Genomic DNA, 19,159 nt, shown 5'->3' with positions numbered 1-19,159 from the left:
ATTAAACAAGGAATTCTCAAAGAAAGAGGTACAATGGCCAGTAATTACATGAAGAAGTGTTCAACTTCCCTGGTGATAAAAGACATGCAAATCAAAACAACACTAAGATTTCATCTCACCCCAGTTAGAATGGCCATAATCAAGGATAACAACAACACATGCTGACAAGGATGCAGTGAAACAGGGGCACTCATACACTGTTGGTGGGAATGCAAATTAGTACAAACACTATGAAAACAATATGAAGATTCCTCAAAAATATAAAGATAGGACTGCCATATGATCCAGTGATACACTCCTGGACATCTATTCAAAAGAATGTAAGACAGAATACAATAGAGACATGTGTACACTGATGTTTGTCACAGCACTATTGTGTGATGTTGGTCAGGTGACCAACAACTGATGAATGGATCAAGAAAATGTGGTATATATACACAATGGAGTATTATTCAGCCAAAAGGAATAATGACATGTGGTTTGAAGGTAAATGGATGGACATTATGTTAAGTGAAGTAAGCCAGGACCAGAAACACATGAGTTCTCATACGTGGAAGATAGTTCCAATAGAGAATCATATACGCAAAAACAAGCATGACCATTTACAAACTCAGATGTAGAGCATGTTTGTAACAGTGGAACTACTCAATGGAACTCAGGGAAAGAGGGAAAGAATGAGAATGATAGAGCAAGAGTAATATCACATAACATAGATATGAAGGTAGAGTATACAAGCATGTATACTGAAAACTGTTGAAGGGGATGGAAGGGAAAGGGATAAGGGAGAGTAATGCAGGGGGTTAAACAGACCAAAGTAAAGCACACCCACAGTGGAGATACATTGAGATACTCCTTTGAACGTCAAATCACATATTAATAACAATAAACAGGACTGTAAAATAGGTACAGTGTGTGTGTGTGGTGATTACTAGTGGGGGGAAGGGCGAATGAAGGAGATTAAGGTAATGGCATATGGTAGATGAACTTCATATAGTTATATGAAATAGAACAAAGAAACCTCATGTAATTGCTTTATGTGGGGTTGGGAGGGAGTTGAGGGGAGAGAGATGATGGGACAACGTAAAAAGGCGCAATATCAGTCTAATCAGAATTGTGACTTTGAATCCCCACCCCATATAATGAATATATCCTAATAAAAAATTTATAAAAAATATGGATGATACTCTTTTTTTCCCTTTTCCTGTGTATAAATTTCTATATAAACTCTTGATTAAAGCATCTAGAAGATAATTGTGAACTGAGACAGTGCTCCTTGGCTCTATCTAGTCTTCTGTCTGACTCTAACCAGAGCTTTTTATTTCTTCTAAAACATGTTTAGAAGCAAGTTTGGAAACACAAAATGAGATAATAATATTCATAGTTCAACTACTTTCTTTTATATTTCTAAAACATATTTTTTGGAAGCTTTTTGTGCTATTTTTCTTGTATTTTGACACTTAGAAAACTGTCCTTTAACTAAAAAGCTGAATTTTTCAGTGTATTGTTAAAAGTTTCTCATTAACACTGAACCATTTAATTCACCTGGGATTTCCTTTTATTTTTATTTTTTTAATATGGAGCACGTCACGAATATGTGTATCATTCTTGCTCAGGGGCCGTGGCAATTTTCTCTGCATCATTCCAATTTTAGTATATGAGCTGCTGAATAGGCACTTATTTGTTTGTTTGGCATGGAATAACTTATCATTATATCACTTTTTCTATCAGTTTATCACTGTGCATTATTATTATGAAAATAATACATTAAATTAATATTATTCTATAACAGGTATTATGTCCATTTCTATATACAATGAGAATGTGAAATATGCATTAATTAATTAAGAAAATATCCTCAGCAACTTTATTTAATTTTAAACTTTAGGTAAATTTAGACTTTATTATGAAATCTAAATTCATTTTAGATATACAGAAAAGTTGCAAAAACATATTTGTAAATGTTAAATTTTACATAACAGAATACTATATAAATGAAAAACAAAAAACTTACACTGCTCAAAATATATGAAAAAAACAGTAAGTATAATTCAAGTTTTCCAATTTTTCCAGTAATATCTTTTTTCTATATAGGAATCCTGTCCAGGATCCCACATTTTACTGAGGTCTTATTTCTTCTTTGCCTTGTGAACTAACAATATCTCTTTGTGTCTTTCAGAGTTTGACACATTGAAAGTGTTTTTGATTAGCTGTTTTGGTGAATTTCCTCCAAATTGAGTTTGTTTCATATTCTATGATCTGAGGTTGCACATTTTTGGCAGGATTATCACATTAACAAGCCTGCACACATTTTAGTGCATGATTTGATGTGATTCAGAATATCAGTACATCTCATTACTAGTTATGTTGATCTTCATAACTTGATTAAGGTTATGTCTATTGGATTTCTCCATTGTAAAGTTACTGTATTTCCCTTTGTAGTTAACAAATGTATGTACAGACATACTTTAATGTCATGAAAATAATTTTCCTTGAATTTTCAAATTCTGATTTTAACCTCCAGTAGGAAACTTTCTGTAATAATTATTACTGTAGAATTAATATAATATTTTCTATTTCTCTTTTTTGCATTTACTCATTGGAATTTCTCTGTAATCACTGTAACCCCTTCTCTTTTTACTTGTTTAGCAGACACATTTATTTCCATCATTATCAACTTATAACTACTTATTCACTCTTATATGCTTTCAACAACTTTCATCTTTTCTTGATGTGTGCATGATTTCTGAAACCATAAGATGCTCCATGCCAGTCTTCTATATTCATCTATTTTCTCTGATACAGCCAGGTACTTTTCTAAGAATCCCTGTCTATTGTGCTGAAGAACACCTTTTAGAAGTCAAGACATGGTACTAGGTATTCTCATTATTACTAGGATGTCTTTGTTTCTCACCTGTCTCAGAAGATAGAGATAGGAAATATAAATATTTATGTTAAGCACACACACATATATACAAATATTTGTACATATATATATATATATACACAAACCTTATATATTATATATATAATATACAAACATTTTTATATTTCTGAATCTTTCATGGGTTTATACTAAATACAGGACAACAGGGATTATTTTGTGCATATTTTACTTTTTCTCCTTTATTTTTAAATTCTTTCTCCATCAGTGAGAAACTTGGCTTTTACTATGCTCTATGTATTTAGTTATTTATTCTCTAGTACTGTATTTAGTTGACTCAATAACAGTATGAACAAAAAGTAATTTCAGAGTGATATCCTATAGACTTGCAAAAAATTATCATAGCATAGTAACCACAGTACAGAGTATGTGAAGAGTTCCTTTGTCTTTTGCCTTACTCAGGTTACTTCTACTCTTCCTCCATCCCCTCAGAGTAGTTATATTACTCATTTGATTAGGTTAATTTGTTAGTGTTCATATTTTTCTTTGGGAATCCATATGTAAGATGTCTTTCTTTATTTGCTTTTTTGAGGGCTATGTAAAATACTATTATAATCCTAACAGTTGGAGATTTTGCTATTCCAAAAATTTTTTACTTTAAGGAAGTAGAATGGAATCTTAGTGCATATCAAACATGCTCTAAAATGTACAGAATTTGTATGACATATATATTTGCAATAAAATGAAATAAAGTAATAAGAACATTGGTAACATTCTGAGTGATTACATTTCAGTAAATACAGCTTTGTTTTTAAGCACTTTTATTTACGCTATTTTATTATTAATCTAAGATATAAGACAAGTCAGTGGAGAGCATAAAGTATGTTGCTAACATTTTGAGCACATCTGGAACACTTCAACTCTATCTCACAATATATTGATGAATAAAACAAATATTAAAAGTGGTTGAAAGCTTTGATGGAGTTAAAAAGCAAAATCTGAAGAAATGTACTTGTTTTAAGATTTCTTTGAATTTCACAGTAACTGTTGCTATATTTTGTGTAATAAATACATTTTTTCTCAGTGTCAATGCATCATTATTATGTTTGCCTTTAAGTATGTTGAAAATTTGAGTAGTTTATGCAAGTGGCAGCATAATTTCTTGGGAAAATAAGAAACAGGTTGAAAAAACATTAATAAAACTTAAGACAAAATCCATTTATGATGTCAACATGTGACTGTACTCCTAAGGTCTACATTTATTCCAAAAATAAATATACACTTAGGTCATACTTTTACCATTAATGTTGAACATACAAAGCCTGGCTACACATTTATATTTAATTCAAATACAAAAGTATGTATTCCATCTGCATGTAGTAGAATGAATTGAATTTTTAGGTACGTACAAACTTACATCTGGTATTCAAATTCTAGCAGGGGGATTTTCTTAAAACACAACAGTTATTATGTAATTCCTCAATGGAATCAGTATAGTAGTTTATTAATGTTGAAATAATTTTTAATTTGTTTTCAGTTTCTCACTTGCTTGTTAAGTTCTGAGTCACAGATTTCCTTCCATGTCACAAAACTTTTTTTCCTTTATTTTCAGTATGCACCTCTGGACTTTTCTTGTCTGAAATATGCCTTGTATGGTTTTATTTGCTAACTGAGTTCTATTTAGTATTTGTATAGTTAATCAATTTTCAGCAATTGTAAGAACAGTTTTAGTAAATATTTTTTACCACCCCATTTGTTTTGGAGAAGTTGCAATGTGTCTGCCAAGTAGTTAAGGATAAGGACGTCTGGTTTTCCTATTTTGTCTTTAATTATTCGATGTAATAATACAGTATTAAGATTTGGTTACAAAAGAATTATTTAAATCCTTGTAGTTTAGGAAGATAGTATGCAAATTCCTTACTTCTGGCCTGATTGTGATCTTCAGTAATGGCTGCACATTAGAATCACTTGTACACCTTAAATAAGTACTGATGCCTGATTTCTATCCCAGATTTTCCAATTTTATTTATTTAGGGTGCGTCCCAGGCATTGGGATTTTAAAATACCCCCAGCTGATGTTAAGGTGAAGTCAAGTTTGATAACCACTGCCCTAGTAACTCCCTCATGGTTTGGTGCCAGTTTCCTTAACATTTTCCCTCAATGAATCTCACTCTTCCTCTAATCCTTGTTTCGACTTTCTGCTGCAATATCATTTTATTTATTCAATTTGGTTGATAAGCAGTTCAAGCATTTCATAGAAAAAAAACTATGGTCAGATCCATTCAGCTACAAGCAAGTTTTCAGGTGGTAGAGTAAACCAACACAATGTACCTCATAAACATATACAATTATAAATAAGATATATTTCTTTCAAAACTGCAATAACTTACACTCATCAAATATTTTGTTCTTTTCAGAAAATGTTTTTGCATATGCTGGAAACTGTAAATCAGTAGACTTTTCCATGTGGCCAATATTTTTTTAAAATGTAAATAAATCTTTCAAGTGATGAAGACATGTGGGACAACTTTTTGATGCCTCATTTGTAGTAAGAATACATTTTTAATACAGGGGAAAAAACAGTTACATTTTAAAAGAACATTTTCTTATGGGAGTCCACTTTTAGACAGTTATAAAGTAAATCTTTTGTCAATTTATGTTAGCATAAGAAAAACACATTTTGTTATTTCTATAAAAATTGGTTTGCTATGAATATTAATGTAGTCATGACACAGTTATTATTAATAAAATCATCATAACTCTCAGTGAGAATCATGATTATCACAATCACAGATATTCCAATCTTTCTTTATCCCAGGAAACCAGTTTACTCAGAATCTAGCTTGATATAAAGCATATTGCATTGGTGATGGTTCTAGAACTCTCTGTTTAATATTGATCTTAAAATATGATTATGATTCAGCCAACTAAGGGATGAAACAAAGTAAATCTTCTGACGCTTTTCAATTTTCAAACCAAATGAATGAATGATGTAGACATTAAGAAATGTTCCACCACTCTTCCTGTGCTCTGGTCTACTGGTTTTGAGTTCCTAGGGACCATTTTTGTCATCATATGATCATTAACTCTTTCTGTACCATCACTGTATCCTCAGGCCCACATTACCTTTTGCTTTCTTCACAAGTTATTAAGAAAACTCAGACATTAATTTGGAAACAAAGTGTTCTAAAAGGATGACACAAAAACCATATATGCATATTGCATGTATATATTTCTATTTTCACTTGCTTATTTCCGAACTATTTCCTGAGCATGTTCCAGTACCTATAACTATTTTAGAAGTTGGTTTATCTCAGAAAATAGATGAGTTCTGCATTCCTATAGAGCATATATTCCAGAAAGGATATCAAGCCAGCCATAGCAAATAAAAAATTTATTAACATAATAATAAATGATAGTATAAGTAGTACGAAGTAAAATTTAAAATGGTAAAAAGGGCTAAAGAAACTAAGAGGGATACTGAAGATCTGATGCTTGCACTCAAACTGACGTTAAACAAGAATTCAATTATACATAGAAGTACAGGAAAAGTTCTGAAAGGAGAAATAACAAAAGTGAGGAAATAGTTTGGAGAGTGAGAAGTCTGGAAGAGACATATGACATATTGGGTCTCAGACAAAAGTCCATGCCTGCAGGACCTTATAATTGACAGTAGGGATTTGTGGAGATGTAACATAGTACACCGCTGATGATTTCATGCAGAAGAAGTCAGTTATGACTCATTTATAAAGAATTCCTGATATATCTGTGGAAATATTCTATTATGAAATTGGATTAAAAATTACCAAGCAGCTAATCAGTAGATGTGGTGAGATTATATCCCTACTATCCATTGTCTCCTTCTTACTTTGATTAATAAAATACTGAGGTTAGCTGAACAAATAGCTCCCAGCAGAAGATTCTATTTTTCAGCCTTCCTTGCAAGTGGGTATGGGGAAGTTTGTGTACAACTGCTGAATCACATCATTTGAAAAGGAAATTATGTTCCATCTTCTCCTTTCTTTCTTAATGATTTAAACAGAGGGATTTGGTAATCAATGCCAAAGTCACTACCAGTTTTGTTCTCTGTGATACCAACTTAATCTATACTTATTTCACTAATGCAAAATAATTGTTATAAAATGTATAAAGAGTTTTTACTTATAGGGACATTGCCTAGTTTTCATAGAAAAAAAATTATAATCCCAATCTGCACTCATTAATTTAAATGGATATTTAATGGCATTAAAACTTAATTTAGGTTATGTATTTTCCAAGATTTGGACGGAACATTCAGGTAGGATCTAAAGTAAACATATTGAGGATGATAACATATCTCTAGGATATCTATTTTGGGGGTACATAATAGTGACTTAATATGTTAACCTGAGCTTCCCAAAATGTCTCCTCAACTATCCATTTCAGAGCAATGCTGTTCTTGAACTGTCATTCTTCAGTGGCTTCTTCTGAATGCAAAACAGTCAAGTTGCCTCAGGCTGCCTAGAAACCCACTGTATTATTTGGCCTAAATAATTCCAGTTTGGTTTTATTTTTGCCACATGGAAAAATGCTATAAGACATTGAAAAAAATTGCTTGGGGTAAAATGCAATACACGTAAAGTAACTAGAAACCATGCAGAACATACAGAGAGGTCAACAGGACCATGTTTTTAGTTACATCACTTTAAACTATGTTTAGAAAACTGTCTTATATTTGAATTTCAGTGAGAAGTAGGGCATAGAAAGATGACATTATTACTAGAAAAGAATCTATTTCTAGAGAACTCATTTATTTTAAGCCTGGAAGAATATGGTTTCAAATTCACCTAACCACTTAAGGAATAAAAATGTGTAGCATGTATAGAAATTTCTAAGGTAAGTTTCTAAGTAAATTTCTGTTTACTCTTCCCAATCCTTTGTCAGTGTATGCTTAAACCAGACTTCAGTGAATGCATAGAAGGTTTGAATTTTCACACCTATCCAAGACTCTGAAACACTCATATAAAATGCATATAGGGGACTAATTGGCAGGGAAGAAAGCCAGGTGCTTGGGTGGCAATGCTTTCCACAAGGAGCAGATGGGCTACCCACCTGGGGAGTTGTAATATGCACTTAATTGAAATGAAGGCAGAGTCACCCAGCAGAGACCACATTTAGAAGCAACCATAGTCAGGATTCCATATTCTCTATTGTATTTCTTCTGATGTTCATTCCTTTTTTTAGTTTTAACTATGTAAACACTGTATAAGAATGAATTTTCCATATTTTTCACTTAAAGAGGATTCTATAAACATTCTAAGGTTCTTTTTAAAAGTTAAAATGGCCAAAATGTGTGAAGACATTGAAATATACACAACAGATACTTAGAATATTTTTGAGGAAGTGGAATACTTTGATTAATTGGTTTCCTGAGGAGTTGAATAATCACTGACTTATATAGTGATGGGAATGGCACTCTGGCCAAAACCTACTAGGCTTAGAACAGGATTACAAAGAGAATTGAGATTCACTTTGAATAAATAAAAAATCATGTTTTTTAAAATTCTCATCAATTTTTCTTCTGAATACTTCTTTGTCTAAGTGGAGAGATTTATTATCTGCATCATTATTAAGGTTTGTTTAGTGTCTCTTGATGACTATTTTAAAGACTTAACCTCATTTATACTATTGGCATTCAGTTCATTAAACACTTTGAGCCATTCCTGGTCAAGTGGACATGCATTGGGACTTCTGAGATGATAAGACAATCTCCATCCTCCAGGAGTTCAGACTTTTACCTCACCATGCAAACCTCTTGATGGAAACAATTACACAGAGCTCCCTTGTGCAGCCCGATTCCTCTCATTATCTTGCCCATTTTCCAGCTTACAGTTCTTAAAGTGTAACTTTTACCTTCGTAATAAAAGCTAAACTATTCTAAAGTATTCTAGACGCCATATATCTGTTCTCAAATTTAAAATTGAAAGCTGGTTTTTTGGGTGGCAACTGAAAATTGATGTGAAGAAGAACAGAGGACAAAAGGTTACCTAAGTAAGCTCAAGGAAGGCCTTGCTATATCCTCCTAAAGAAATCTTAGGAATGAAGGAAGTGCTCTGGAGTCAGTTCTGCTATAATGGTACATACATACTTCTTAAAATTATCATCCCACACAAAATTATGCAAAAATTTCAGACATTCAATATGCAAAAAATTCATAGTGATATATAAAATGTTAAGAGCTTAATAAAAATGGCAGCACAATTTTACATACAAAATGCTCTAGAAATACATAAATATTACAAAAGTATGGCACTTCAATGAGGACCTCAAATTCACTTGTGGAAGTAACTGATGAAAAAGTAACAGTTTGTAATTTATTCAAAGGTGGTAGAAGGTGGATTTTCAGAAACTAGATGAATCTTTATAACACCAGATAGGCATGGGTGTGGCTCTTACACCCATGGTGAACTGAGGTGTCTGGTAGATGTTTGAGATTCTGCTTTTCTGAATTTTGTATATTCCTCTGCAGCTGGATTCAGCTGCATGCAGTTTTTCAGTTCATCCAGTGTTTCTTGTAGAGGAATTCCCACAGAAGCAAATGTGAAGTCTGCATTATGCTTCAGTTGTTCCCTAATATATCAATCACATTGAAACAAATTCATGTCCTCAAAACAAGTACTATAGGAGAACTGACCATATTTTGTGATTTCAGGTATTGTAACAATTCTATGAACCACCTGCTCATGGATTCATAACATTTGTTTCACAATTAGGAATAAAAGGCTGGAGATTCTAGGAATGGTTTAGAAGAATACTTGAAACCCTTTCATGTAAAAGTCAATAAGTCAATCAATTTATAAGTGCCCTGCTGGGCATTAAAGCCTTGTGAAGCAGGAGTAGGAAACAGCATGGAAGGCAGTGTGGGATCCTGCAAGCAGAAGATGGCAAAGCATAGCCGTGAAGAGGCCGCAGAGGAGCTGGGGGTGAAGAGAGGAGCAGGTCCTGTCATTCTTACTGAGCCTGCACTTGTTTCTCCTTATTCTCAACTAAGCGGAAATAGAAATAAGCAGCTTTTAGTAGTATTTTTGTCCTCAGCAGCTGCAAATGAATGCAGCTCTGTTTTACATGATTTATAAAAATTTCATTTGTGTGTTTTTAACATAAATATCATTTCAAAGGTGAAACTCCCACCCCAATACAGAACCAGATCTGCGAAACTGCTGAGAGCAATCCGTGTAGATGCAGCAGAGAAAAATGACCTTGACTGTCAAGGTGGGGAGAATTCAGTATCTATGACAATATAATTTAAGCTACTTAATCCCTTAGGTATAGCTACAATACATGGCTTCATGTGATGATATGTTTCTTTTAAATACATGTTACAATCATAATCTTTAAAAAAAATCTTTGAAACACAAATAGAGGTCAAGAAAATATGTCATCAAGAATTGAACTGAATGACACAATATGCTTTGTAAAAAGAAATGAAATAGATAAGTCCCCAAATTCATATGAACCAGCTTTCATCTAGTAACAGTGAGAGAATCAGATCATTTGTGGGTGAATAAAACATACAAAAAAATTAGCAAATGAGTTTGTTCAAAATTCAGTGTCAATATGCAAAAATTTTTTTAAAATTACTATATACTTAAAAAATATACCGGGTATAGGAAAGTACCATTTTAATTTTTTTTTAACTTTTTAAAAATTTAATTGAATGAATTCTTTTGTTCTAAAACATAAATCGAATATGACAAACATATACAGTGTTATGGAAGGTTACAACAAAAAACAAACTACTAAAAGTGTAATTAAAGTGTCTTTCTTTAAGAAGAAAAAAGTGCCTACACAATACATCCCCAGCTTTTTAATTAACCATGCTTACCACTGTTTTCCACATACGTTCTTTTACTCTAAGTTTTGCTTTTTCTGATTTTTAAATAATTCATTTTAAACGAAATTCCAGTTTACTGAGAAAGATACGCTATGCCTGGTTTTCATTGAAATATTTTCTTGTTTATTCAAACCTCAAATTAAACTAACTGTACCACCAGGGAAGTGGAGAAGGGAATGTTGTGAGGGAAATAATGTTTGCTCTTCCGTGATATGAGACATTCAGGCTTCATGGGATCAAAATGGGATCTAGCAATGCATAATTCCATCAAGAACATAAAAGTAAGCGGTTTTAGTCAGTATTGTTTGTCATTTCAGGCGCAGAAAAAAAAAATGGTGAGCCATGAACAAGGGACTTTTAAAATATGTTTTAACATTTATAACAACAAGTAAATGTAGCAATGATGAAGTGATCTGACCACCAGACTAAGTCATGCTTATGCTCAAATCACACTGCACTTACAGTGTAAGACCAAAGTTTGCTTTGGTTTATTCTAAAAGTGATGCGTAGTGATTTAAATAACCTCTGCTTGAGATGCTTAGGAAGATAAATACAACCCACCACCACCACAACCACCACCGATCCTATATATAAAATAATAAACTCTTTAAATTAACCGTTCTAGCCATAAATGTCAACTAAGTAGTAGACACATGGATTAAGAAAGCATGAAACTTCACACATGAGAAAAGTCAATATTTGAAATATTGAACAAACAAAAATAAACCTCAGCATATTTTCAGTCACTAACGATGGCAAACCATTACCAATTTCATTTATCACTCATTTTTTTTAACTTTCTAAAATTGGGGAATAAGGCACTTTAGCAACTGCTAGACTACTCCCTGTTGGATGGATATAGATTCTAAGAAAAAGGTTAAATGCCTTGTTTTAGAACATAGAACATAGAGTAATTAATTGTAGAGCTAAGATTAGAAGCCAGAAGCAATACAATTCCCTAGCTTCTTTGGTATATTAAACTCAATTTTTCCAGATTAGACAGAAGAGTTGTGATGGTTAACATTATATTAAAAATCAATAAGAAATTGATAGTTAAAAACCTTCATCCTTATAGTAGGTAGTGGCCAATCCATCAAAAGACACCTGTTCACTTGCATTTCTCCCTCATGTATTTGCAACATAAGGAAAAGGGCAGTAAAATATTAATGTTGTGAAATAGTTGGGGTTATAAAAATAGGAAGAAAAAGCACTGAAATATAAGTGTATATCAGCACTTTCTTGTTCAGGACAGTCTCCATTCCTGACTGTTTCCTGCTGGGTAAGGGAGATGAGACCTGTCATAAGGAATCATTGAGCAGCAGGATTCAGCTGAATACATAACCCTGTTGCTAAATTGAAGACAGAGGGAGAGCCCAGTTCCTACATTGTTGGGCTCCTGACTATTGGGTTGTGGAATATTTAAATAAAGGGAGCTTGGGCCTTACTCCAATGTGGAAAGAAGGCTCCTATGGTTTGTTTCTTTGGTAGAAGAAGTAACATTGTTTCCGTTACAGTCTTTAGCAGGCTACTATCTGAATGGTGGAGTAGTTAGCCTGGGCACAGGGCTTTATGGAAGCCCCTTATAATAGGCACTTTTTGTAGATGCATTAATCTTCCATGGGTTTGCTGTGTCCACTAGTGAAATACTCACTTCCATATCTGCCACCTATTCATTGATACGACTACCACTACAGCCAAACTCTCAAGACTTCCTGACCCAATTGTGTATTTCCACTTTTTTGAAATTTTCCTTAACTACTTAAATTAAGAACTAATCATTTCTTCTTCATTTGTGATACAATGGACATTGTTCTCACCTATTGTGTTGAATTTATCTTCATGAATTTACTTCACCCTCATCTATGCCAGATGTATAGGGGCTAGGGGCTAAGTCCTCTCCATATTTGGAACTCCAATGCCTACAAGGGCACTTGAATAAAATATTGCAAATACATACACACACATATAAATATATATATATGTATATGTATATTCAAATGCTTTTCTAGCATTGAACAAGATTTGATTTTTTTTAAGTTAAAGTCCTTGTATCTTTCCTCTGGATTATTTTCATTTTTCAAAGAATATTTGTTAAAAATAGCTTACAGAATTATAGAATGAGGCAAAGCAGCAATATATATATATATAGATATATATATATATATATGGTATTATTCCCTATATTTTAATCTTCTTACAAAACGTCTCAAAAATCATTTTCACTGACTCAAAATATAGTTATTCTGTCAATCCACAAGTGCTAACTAGGCATTTATTAGATGCCAAGAGCTCCTAGGTGTTAGGGGTATCAGCATATACAGAATCAACCATCCCCCCCAAATAGTCAAGTAATCTAATAAATATATTTTATGTCAGACATTGACAGATGCTATAGAGGAGAATAAACAAATAAATTTGGTGATGGTACTAGAAAGATGTAGTGCTATTTTATGTAAAGGTCAGAGAAGATCTCATGGCAAAGTGACAGTAGAACAAACAGTAATCAAAAGAAAATAAAATCAATAATGAAATGAACATAAGGAGAAAGAACATACTAGCAGGTGAAAATAACAGTTGTAAATGCCCTGTAATAGAGGGTTTGGTATGTTAAAAGTAAAGCAATGAGACTAATTTGGCTAGAGCAAATGGGTTTTAGAGGTCACTGGAAACAGATGAGCCAGTGAATAAATGGTAGAGAGAATGATATTGCAAATCAGAAGCATTGGGTAACTAGGGGAAGGTTATAAATAAAGAAGTAATACAATTTTATTGATTTTTTGGAAAATGTTTGTATCTAACTGCCATTTGAGGAATAGACCATGGTGGAGGGGTGGAAGCTGGAAAACACAATATGCTTTAATCTGCTAGGGCTATTGTAACAAAGTACTACAGACAAGGAAGTTTGAACAGTAAAAGTTTATTGTTTCAATGTATTGGAGGCTAGAAGTCTGAGCTGGTAGGATTAGTTGCTCTTGAAGATTGTTAGGGAGAATCTTACCTCTTAGTTTCTGACAGATTGTTGGCAATCTTTGGTGTTCTGTGGCCAAAGATGCATCATCCAGATCTCTACTTTTATCTTCCCATGATGTTATGTCTCTGTGCTTATCTCTGTATTCAATTATACTCTGTTAATTAGAACAATAGTCATATTGGATTAGGGTCCACCCGAATGATCTTATGTTAACTACTCCAAAAAGATCTTATTTCCACATAAGATCACATTTTGAAGTATTAAGGTTAAGATTTCAAATTGTCATTTTGGGATGCTGTAGTTCAAACTATACCAGTGAGGCATGGACATATTTACAGTTTGAAAATGGTGGTAAGGTTGACCAGAACATAAACTTTGGGGTAAAGTGAGGTGGTAAGTAGTGGGAGCATTTTGAAGATAGATGCAAGAGGCTTGGCTGATTAATTGGGTGTGAAGGATAAAGAATAAAGGAAAAAAAGGAAGACTTTAGGATTTTTGGTTTGAATAATCACTGTTTTCTGAGATTGAAAAGATTAAGGTTAGAAGCTGATGTGTGGAGGAAAGTAAAAAAAAATTGTTTTGGACATGGGAACATATAAGTATTGAAATCTGATAAGATTCTAAGCAGAGATGTTAATAAAGCATTTGAATATGCAATCCAGCTAATAAAATTTTATAGCTGCCAATGACTTAATGACCTTTGTCCACCCAATGATTAGTATAGATGAGGAACTCACTATTTTGCAGTTTTTACAAAATATCTTGCACCAAGGATGCTGAAACATGTAATGATACAAGTAGAAAAAAATACAAATTTCAGCTGTCTTGATTTCCAATCCAACATGATTTCCATTATATTAGCAGGCTTTCACAAGCATTTTTTAGTTCCACATGCAGTTAGTAAACAGCAGTTGGTAGCCAAATGCTTTAAAATGTTAAAAATTACAATTCCTTGCCCAGCAGTTTGGTGACAAAGATTCCAGCTTAAAGTCTTTGTTTTCCAATATATTATCATAAAATTTATGAGCACAACTAGGAGGTTAAAAATAATGTAAGTTAGAATTATTTTAGAAATTATTCAGTTTCTTATTTTCCTCTAATATATTTTTAGAGATCTAATGTAGGATTTGATGTAGACTGTGCTACCTTGAAGCACAGAAACTGAATGCTTATGAAGAAGCCACTCAGCTGTTCTCTACCTACATATCACCTGGCAGCTGATTCAATCCCTGTTCAGTGCAAGAGAATGTTTTGTTCATTTGAAGATTTGATTGAGATCAACTTTCTATGTTTGGCATTCTGGCTAAATTTATACTTTAAGAGGTTCTGAAAGATATGATCAGTGTGTCAGACTTTGCTACCATTGAACAACGTTTGATTTTTTTAAAGTTAAAGTAAAAGTTCCTGTGCTTTTTCTCTGGATTGTTTTCATTTTGCAAAAAGCATTTGTCAAAAATAGCTCACAGAATGATGCAAAACAGCATTATTTAAAATATATAGATATATTCTAAATATTTGTAATACATATATCACTAGAGAAATGTGGAGTAATCTTTGTTAGCCTCTTTAAAATTATTTCTAACTACTATGGATTAACTGCCTTGGCAGTTTTTAATTCATTTTTGCAGCAGTTGATTAGTTGTAACTCTAAATATAATACAGAAACTTCAAACAAATTTAACTATTCTATCCATCAGAAAGTGGATGCTACTTAGGCTCTTGCAATTATGAACCCACTGGAAGGTTGTAGGGAGTAATGGTGGATTCATTATTTGACTGTAGATAAGCAACAACTGAGCAGTCTCAGCAAATTTCAGAAAAGAGGACAGAAAAGGTTTGCCATGCTCTGATATATTATTAGTATTCATATGCACTTCATATTCACAGAGTAAAAGCTCAATCAAAAGTACTCCTTAAATGTACTAAATGTCATCCCCCATAGTGCTTTCAATTGAAAATTTTACCAATAGCCAAAAAGAAAATCAAAACAGAAGAGCAGGAAAAGTCTATAGAGTCTCTTTAAGTTAAATAATTTGATTCGTTGTCTTTAATCATGCTAATAACACTTACCTGGCAGGGGAACATACCATGATCACAAAGGTGGTTTTCCCAGGGCAAGGCTGATCCATTGCACTCCGGATGTGCTGACCCCTGCAATTTCCCCAAATGTGGGAAACTCTACTGCATAATTTGTGGTAGTGGGGGACTGGTGTTTGCGCTCTCCCCTGAAAAAAAAATCATGCTAATAATATCTTGGAGATCAATTGAATACTCCAAAACATACTAACATGTGCATTGTGCACAAATGTTAAATCTTAATGAATATTTTATACTAAATTCTGGCCCAATAATAAAGGATGTTTTGGCTTTTATACTAAATTGTAGCAAGATGAATTTCATTGAAAGGCAACATGGGCTACTTTCTTGTGGATGCATTATTTTTTAGATGTTTACAATGAAAAGTAAGAGACATTGAAAAACAGACAAAATCAAGTTTCATTTCCATTGTGCATATGCAACTATTACTAATGGCTGAAAAAGAAACAAGGACAAGCACACTTGAAATTTTTATGTTGCACTGATAAATTTCATCAGCTATGAGTAAAGTCACATATTTTGTATTTAAAGATTATAAGTCATGCTGTAGATTGCAGCACCCTGAAACCATTTGTACAGGAATTTAAGTCATCCTAAATGCTCATTAAGATAGCCAACATATCAGGCCAGGTGACTAAAAATACCAAGTCAAATAGTTTCAAAACTACCTTGCTTTTCTAACAGTCTTGAGAAACAGAAGAGGCTTTCACCTCTCTCAGGTGACTTAGTTATGACCCCACTAGAAAGGAGTGATGGAATTCTCATATTCCTTTCACTCTGCACTATTCTAAATCTACTCCATGATTGACATGTAAAATCAGAGGCTAATATGGAGCTGAGATAAATATATTCATCTGCTGAAGTGTCCAGTAGAGGGCACTGGGATGGCAGGACTGCAATATGAGTTCTGACTTCTATCCTGAAAGGATGAGGGTAGATCTTTTTGAAAAAGAAACATGCAAAAACATTTTTCCAAGCAGAAATTAATCTATGAGATTTGACATTTGTTTTTCAAAGGCAATGTGAAGTTGGTATTACTGCTGTTTTCTAATTTTGGCTTTTTAAATTAAGATTGTTTGTCATAATATCTTTCCTCAGTAGTCAGTAGAAGTACCAAATTCCTTTAACATGATTGCAATATTTAGGTCTCATTGACAAGGAAGCAGATATTAAATTATTTTGGCCCTTAAATATTTTCTTCTAAATTTAAATGTTCAAACTTTGGCTCCAAATTTTGGCCATTTTCTAATATTTTCTAAGAGTGAGAATATTTATTAAATATTATTAAGTTCAGAACACTATTCAAGTATCTCTGCCAAGATATATATGCTAAATGTTTATGTTTCAAGATAATATTATTTCCATATTATAAATAAATATGCAGCAGATATTGAAAAATGACTTCTTATGACAACTTTTCATTTTCATCTTATATCTGTGAAATTTATGAAGCTATAGAAAATATGACAAAAGATTAAGCAAATATCCTGAATGTAGTTAAATTTTTAAATATTGCAAATTAATTTAAAGCTTAGCCATACTACTGGGAGAGTAGTTTAGATAAGTGGTAGATATAGAAAATCTAAAAATGCATGCATCCTATGATAATTCATGCTGTCCTATAGCTTTGCTTGGACAAGGCTAACCAACTAAGGCAGCTGACATTTGTCTCATGCTGCCCTTTCCTTTTCAATAAATGAGACTATCATATATATTACTCCACATGCTTTGTAGCACTTGGAGTTATATCAAAGAACACCCTAAAAGGCAAAAAAAAAAAGCATATGTGGATGATATTAATAAACATAGCTTGTTGGAAATTCTGAGTTTCAACATTCCTGCAGTTTTGCATTAAAGACCACTCAGGGTTTAGTGGACATTTGCATTTTTTCTAATTTTGTTGAACTCACAACATCTGCTACTCCTTGGAAAGGTAGAAAACAAAGAATAGGGAAGCTTTTGGCTTCTATGTACATCTCATTCAAAGAACAGATCAATCTCTTGATTATTTATTTTAATTTCATCCAACTCCATATGTATCTGGAATGGACATAGTAATACAGCTGCATATGTTGACCAATTGCAGCTGTGCCCATGATGGTACTTTAGAGTAATCCATCTTTCTTCTGCAGTGTGATGTTCATTTTCAGAAGGAAAACTGAGAACCATAAGAACTATACCTCTGTTTGCTTCTCACTGTTCTGCAAAATGATTAGTCATCATTGCAGTGGTGGCTTGGTTTCTCTAAGTCTTATTTGGAAGCTGCCAAGATGCAGTCAGATGCAAACATCATGATATGGAAGCATTTAAACACTGGGGACAGGCAGCATGGCAACAGAAACTGAGCTTTTTTATCTGAAGTTCTAGACAGCAAGGCAGCAGAACACAGCAGCTTAACTCAAAGGACAGCAATGAAAAGTGTGGCAGCACACAACAGCATATGCTGTAACAGGCTGACGGACAACATTTGGCTTGTATCAGGACATAGATTCAAAAGCAATGGAAAGACACCAAATAAGCTTCTAATTTCCTTCCTTGAAATTAGGTCCAGCTTCTGACTACTGTTCTGAGTTGGTTGGGGTTTTGAATACATAAAAGCAGACAGACTTTAATTCATATCTGGTAATGGGTTTTCCTCTTTTATTTGTTTCTTTTTTTTTTTTTTTAAGTTCTTCAGAGTGCCTCATTCAGGCCAGCTGGAAGAAATCATTTCTGTTTTTCTTTTTTTTTTTTTTTTCATTTTTCTTTTATTATTCATATGTGCATACAAGGCTTGGTTCATTTCTCCCCCCTGCCCCCACCCCCTCCCTTACCACCCAAATGACAAGTTTCATGACTCATGTTAACCTTCATTCATTTATTCATGTATGCATTCCTACTAAAGTACCTACTATGAACCAGGCACATTTTAGTTCCTGGGAATACATAGTAAGCAAACAAAAGATCCTGACATACTGTAGTTTACATACCTAAAGCCTGCATATGAAAAATAAATATGTGTAAAACATGTAATGGCCCAGATGGCATACAGGCCACATAGCAAAGTAAAGCAGGAAAGGGAACAGAAAGTGACAACTTGGGCTTATGGGAGAGTTGCACTTTTAAATAAAGTGATAATGGGAGTAAACTTGCAGCAGGTGAGAGAACAAGGCTCTGGGTCCTTGTGCATTTGTATACATGTATGTATGCATGTGTGAATGCACATGTGTGCATACCTATGTTTGAATATATATGTGCATGGGTGTGACAGTTTATTTCTTGTGTGTGTGTACAGATGTGTGTAAATGAGTGTGTACATATCTACATGCATATGAGAATGTATGTTGTGGTGCACACA

At 33.2% G+C, this 19,159-nt stretch overlaps 2 non-coding genes across 2 annotated transcripts; one reads left to right on the top strand and one right to left on the bottom strand.

Annotated features, from left to right (window-relative positions):
* Window positions 1-1,568: 1,568 nt before the first annotated feature.
* On the bottom strand, window positions 1,569-1,674 carry LOC141416302 (U6 spliceosomal RNA). The gene has a single exon (XR_012441061.1). It is a non-coding gene; the product is annotated as a U6 spliceosomal RNA (small nuclear RNA).
* Window positions 1,675-15,787: 14,113 nt separating this feature from the next.
* LOC141415755 (U1 spliceosomal RNA) lies at window positions 15,788-15,953 on the top strand. The gene has a single exon (XR_012440710.1). It is a non-coding gene; the product is annotated as a U1 spliceosomal RNA (small nuclear RNA).
* Window positions 15,954-19,159: the final 3,206 nt, after the last annotated feature.

This window comes from Castor canadensis, chromosome 1, assembly GCF_047511655.1.
Source record: "Castor canadensis chromosome 1, mCasCan1.hap1v2, whole genome shotgun sequence".
NCBI classification, from domain to species: Eukaryota; Metazoa; Chordata; class Mammalia; order Rodentia; family Castoridae; genus Castor; species Castor canadensis.
This window is presented reverse-complemented; position numbering and strand designations above follow the sequence as displayed.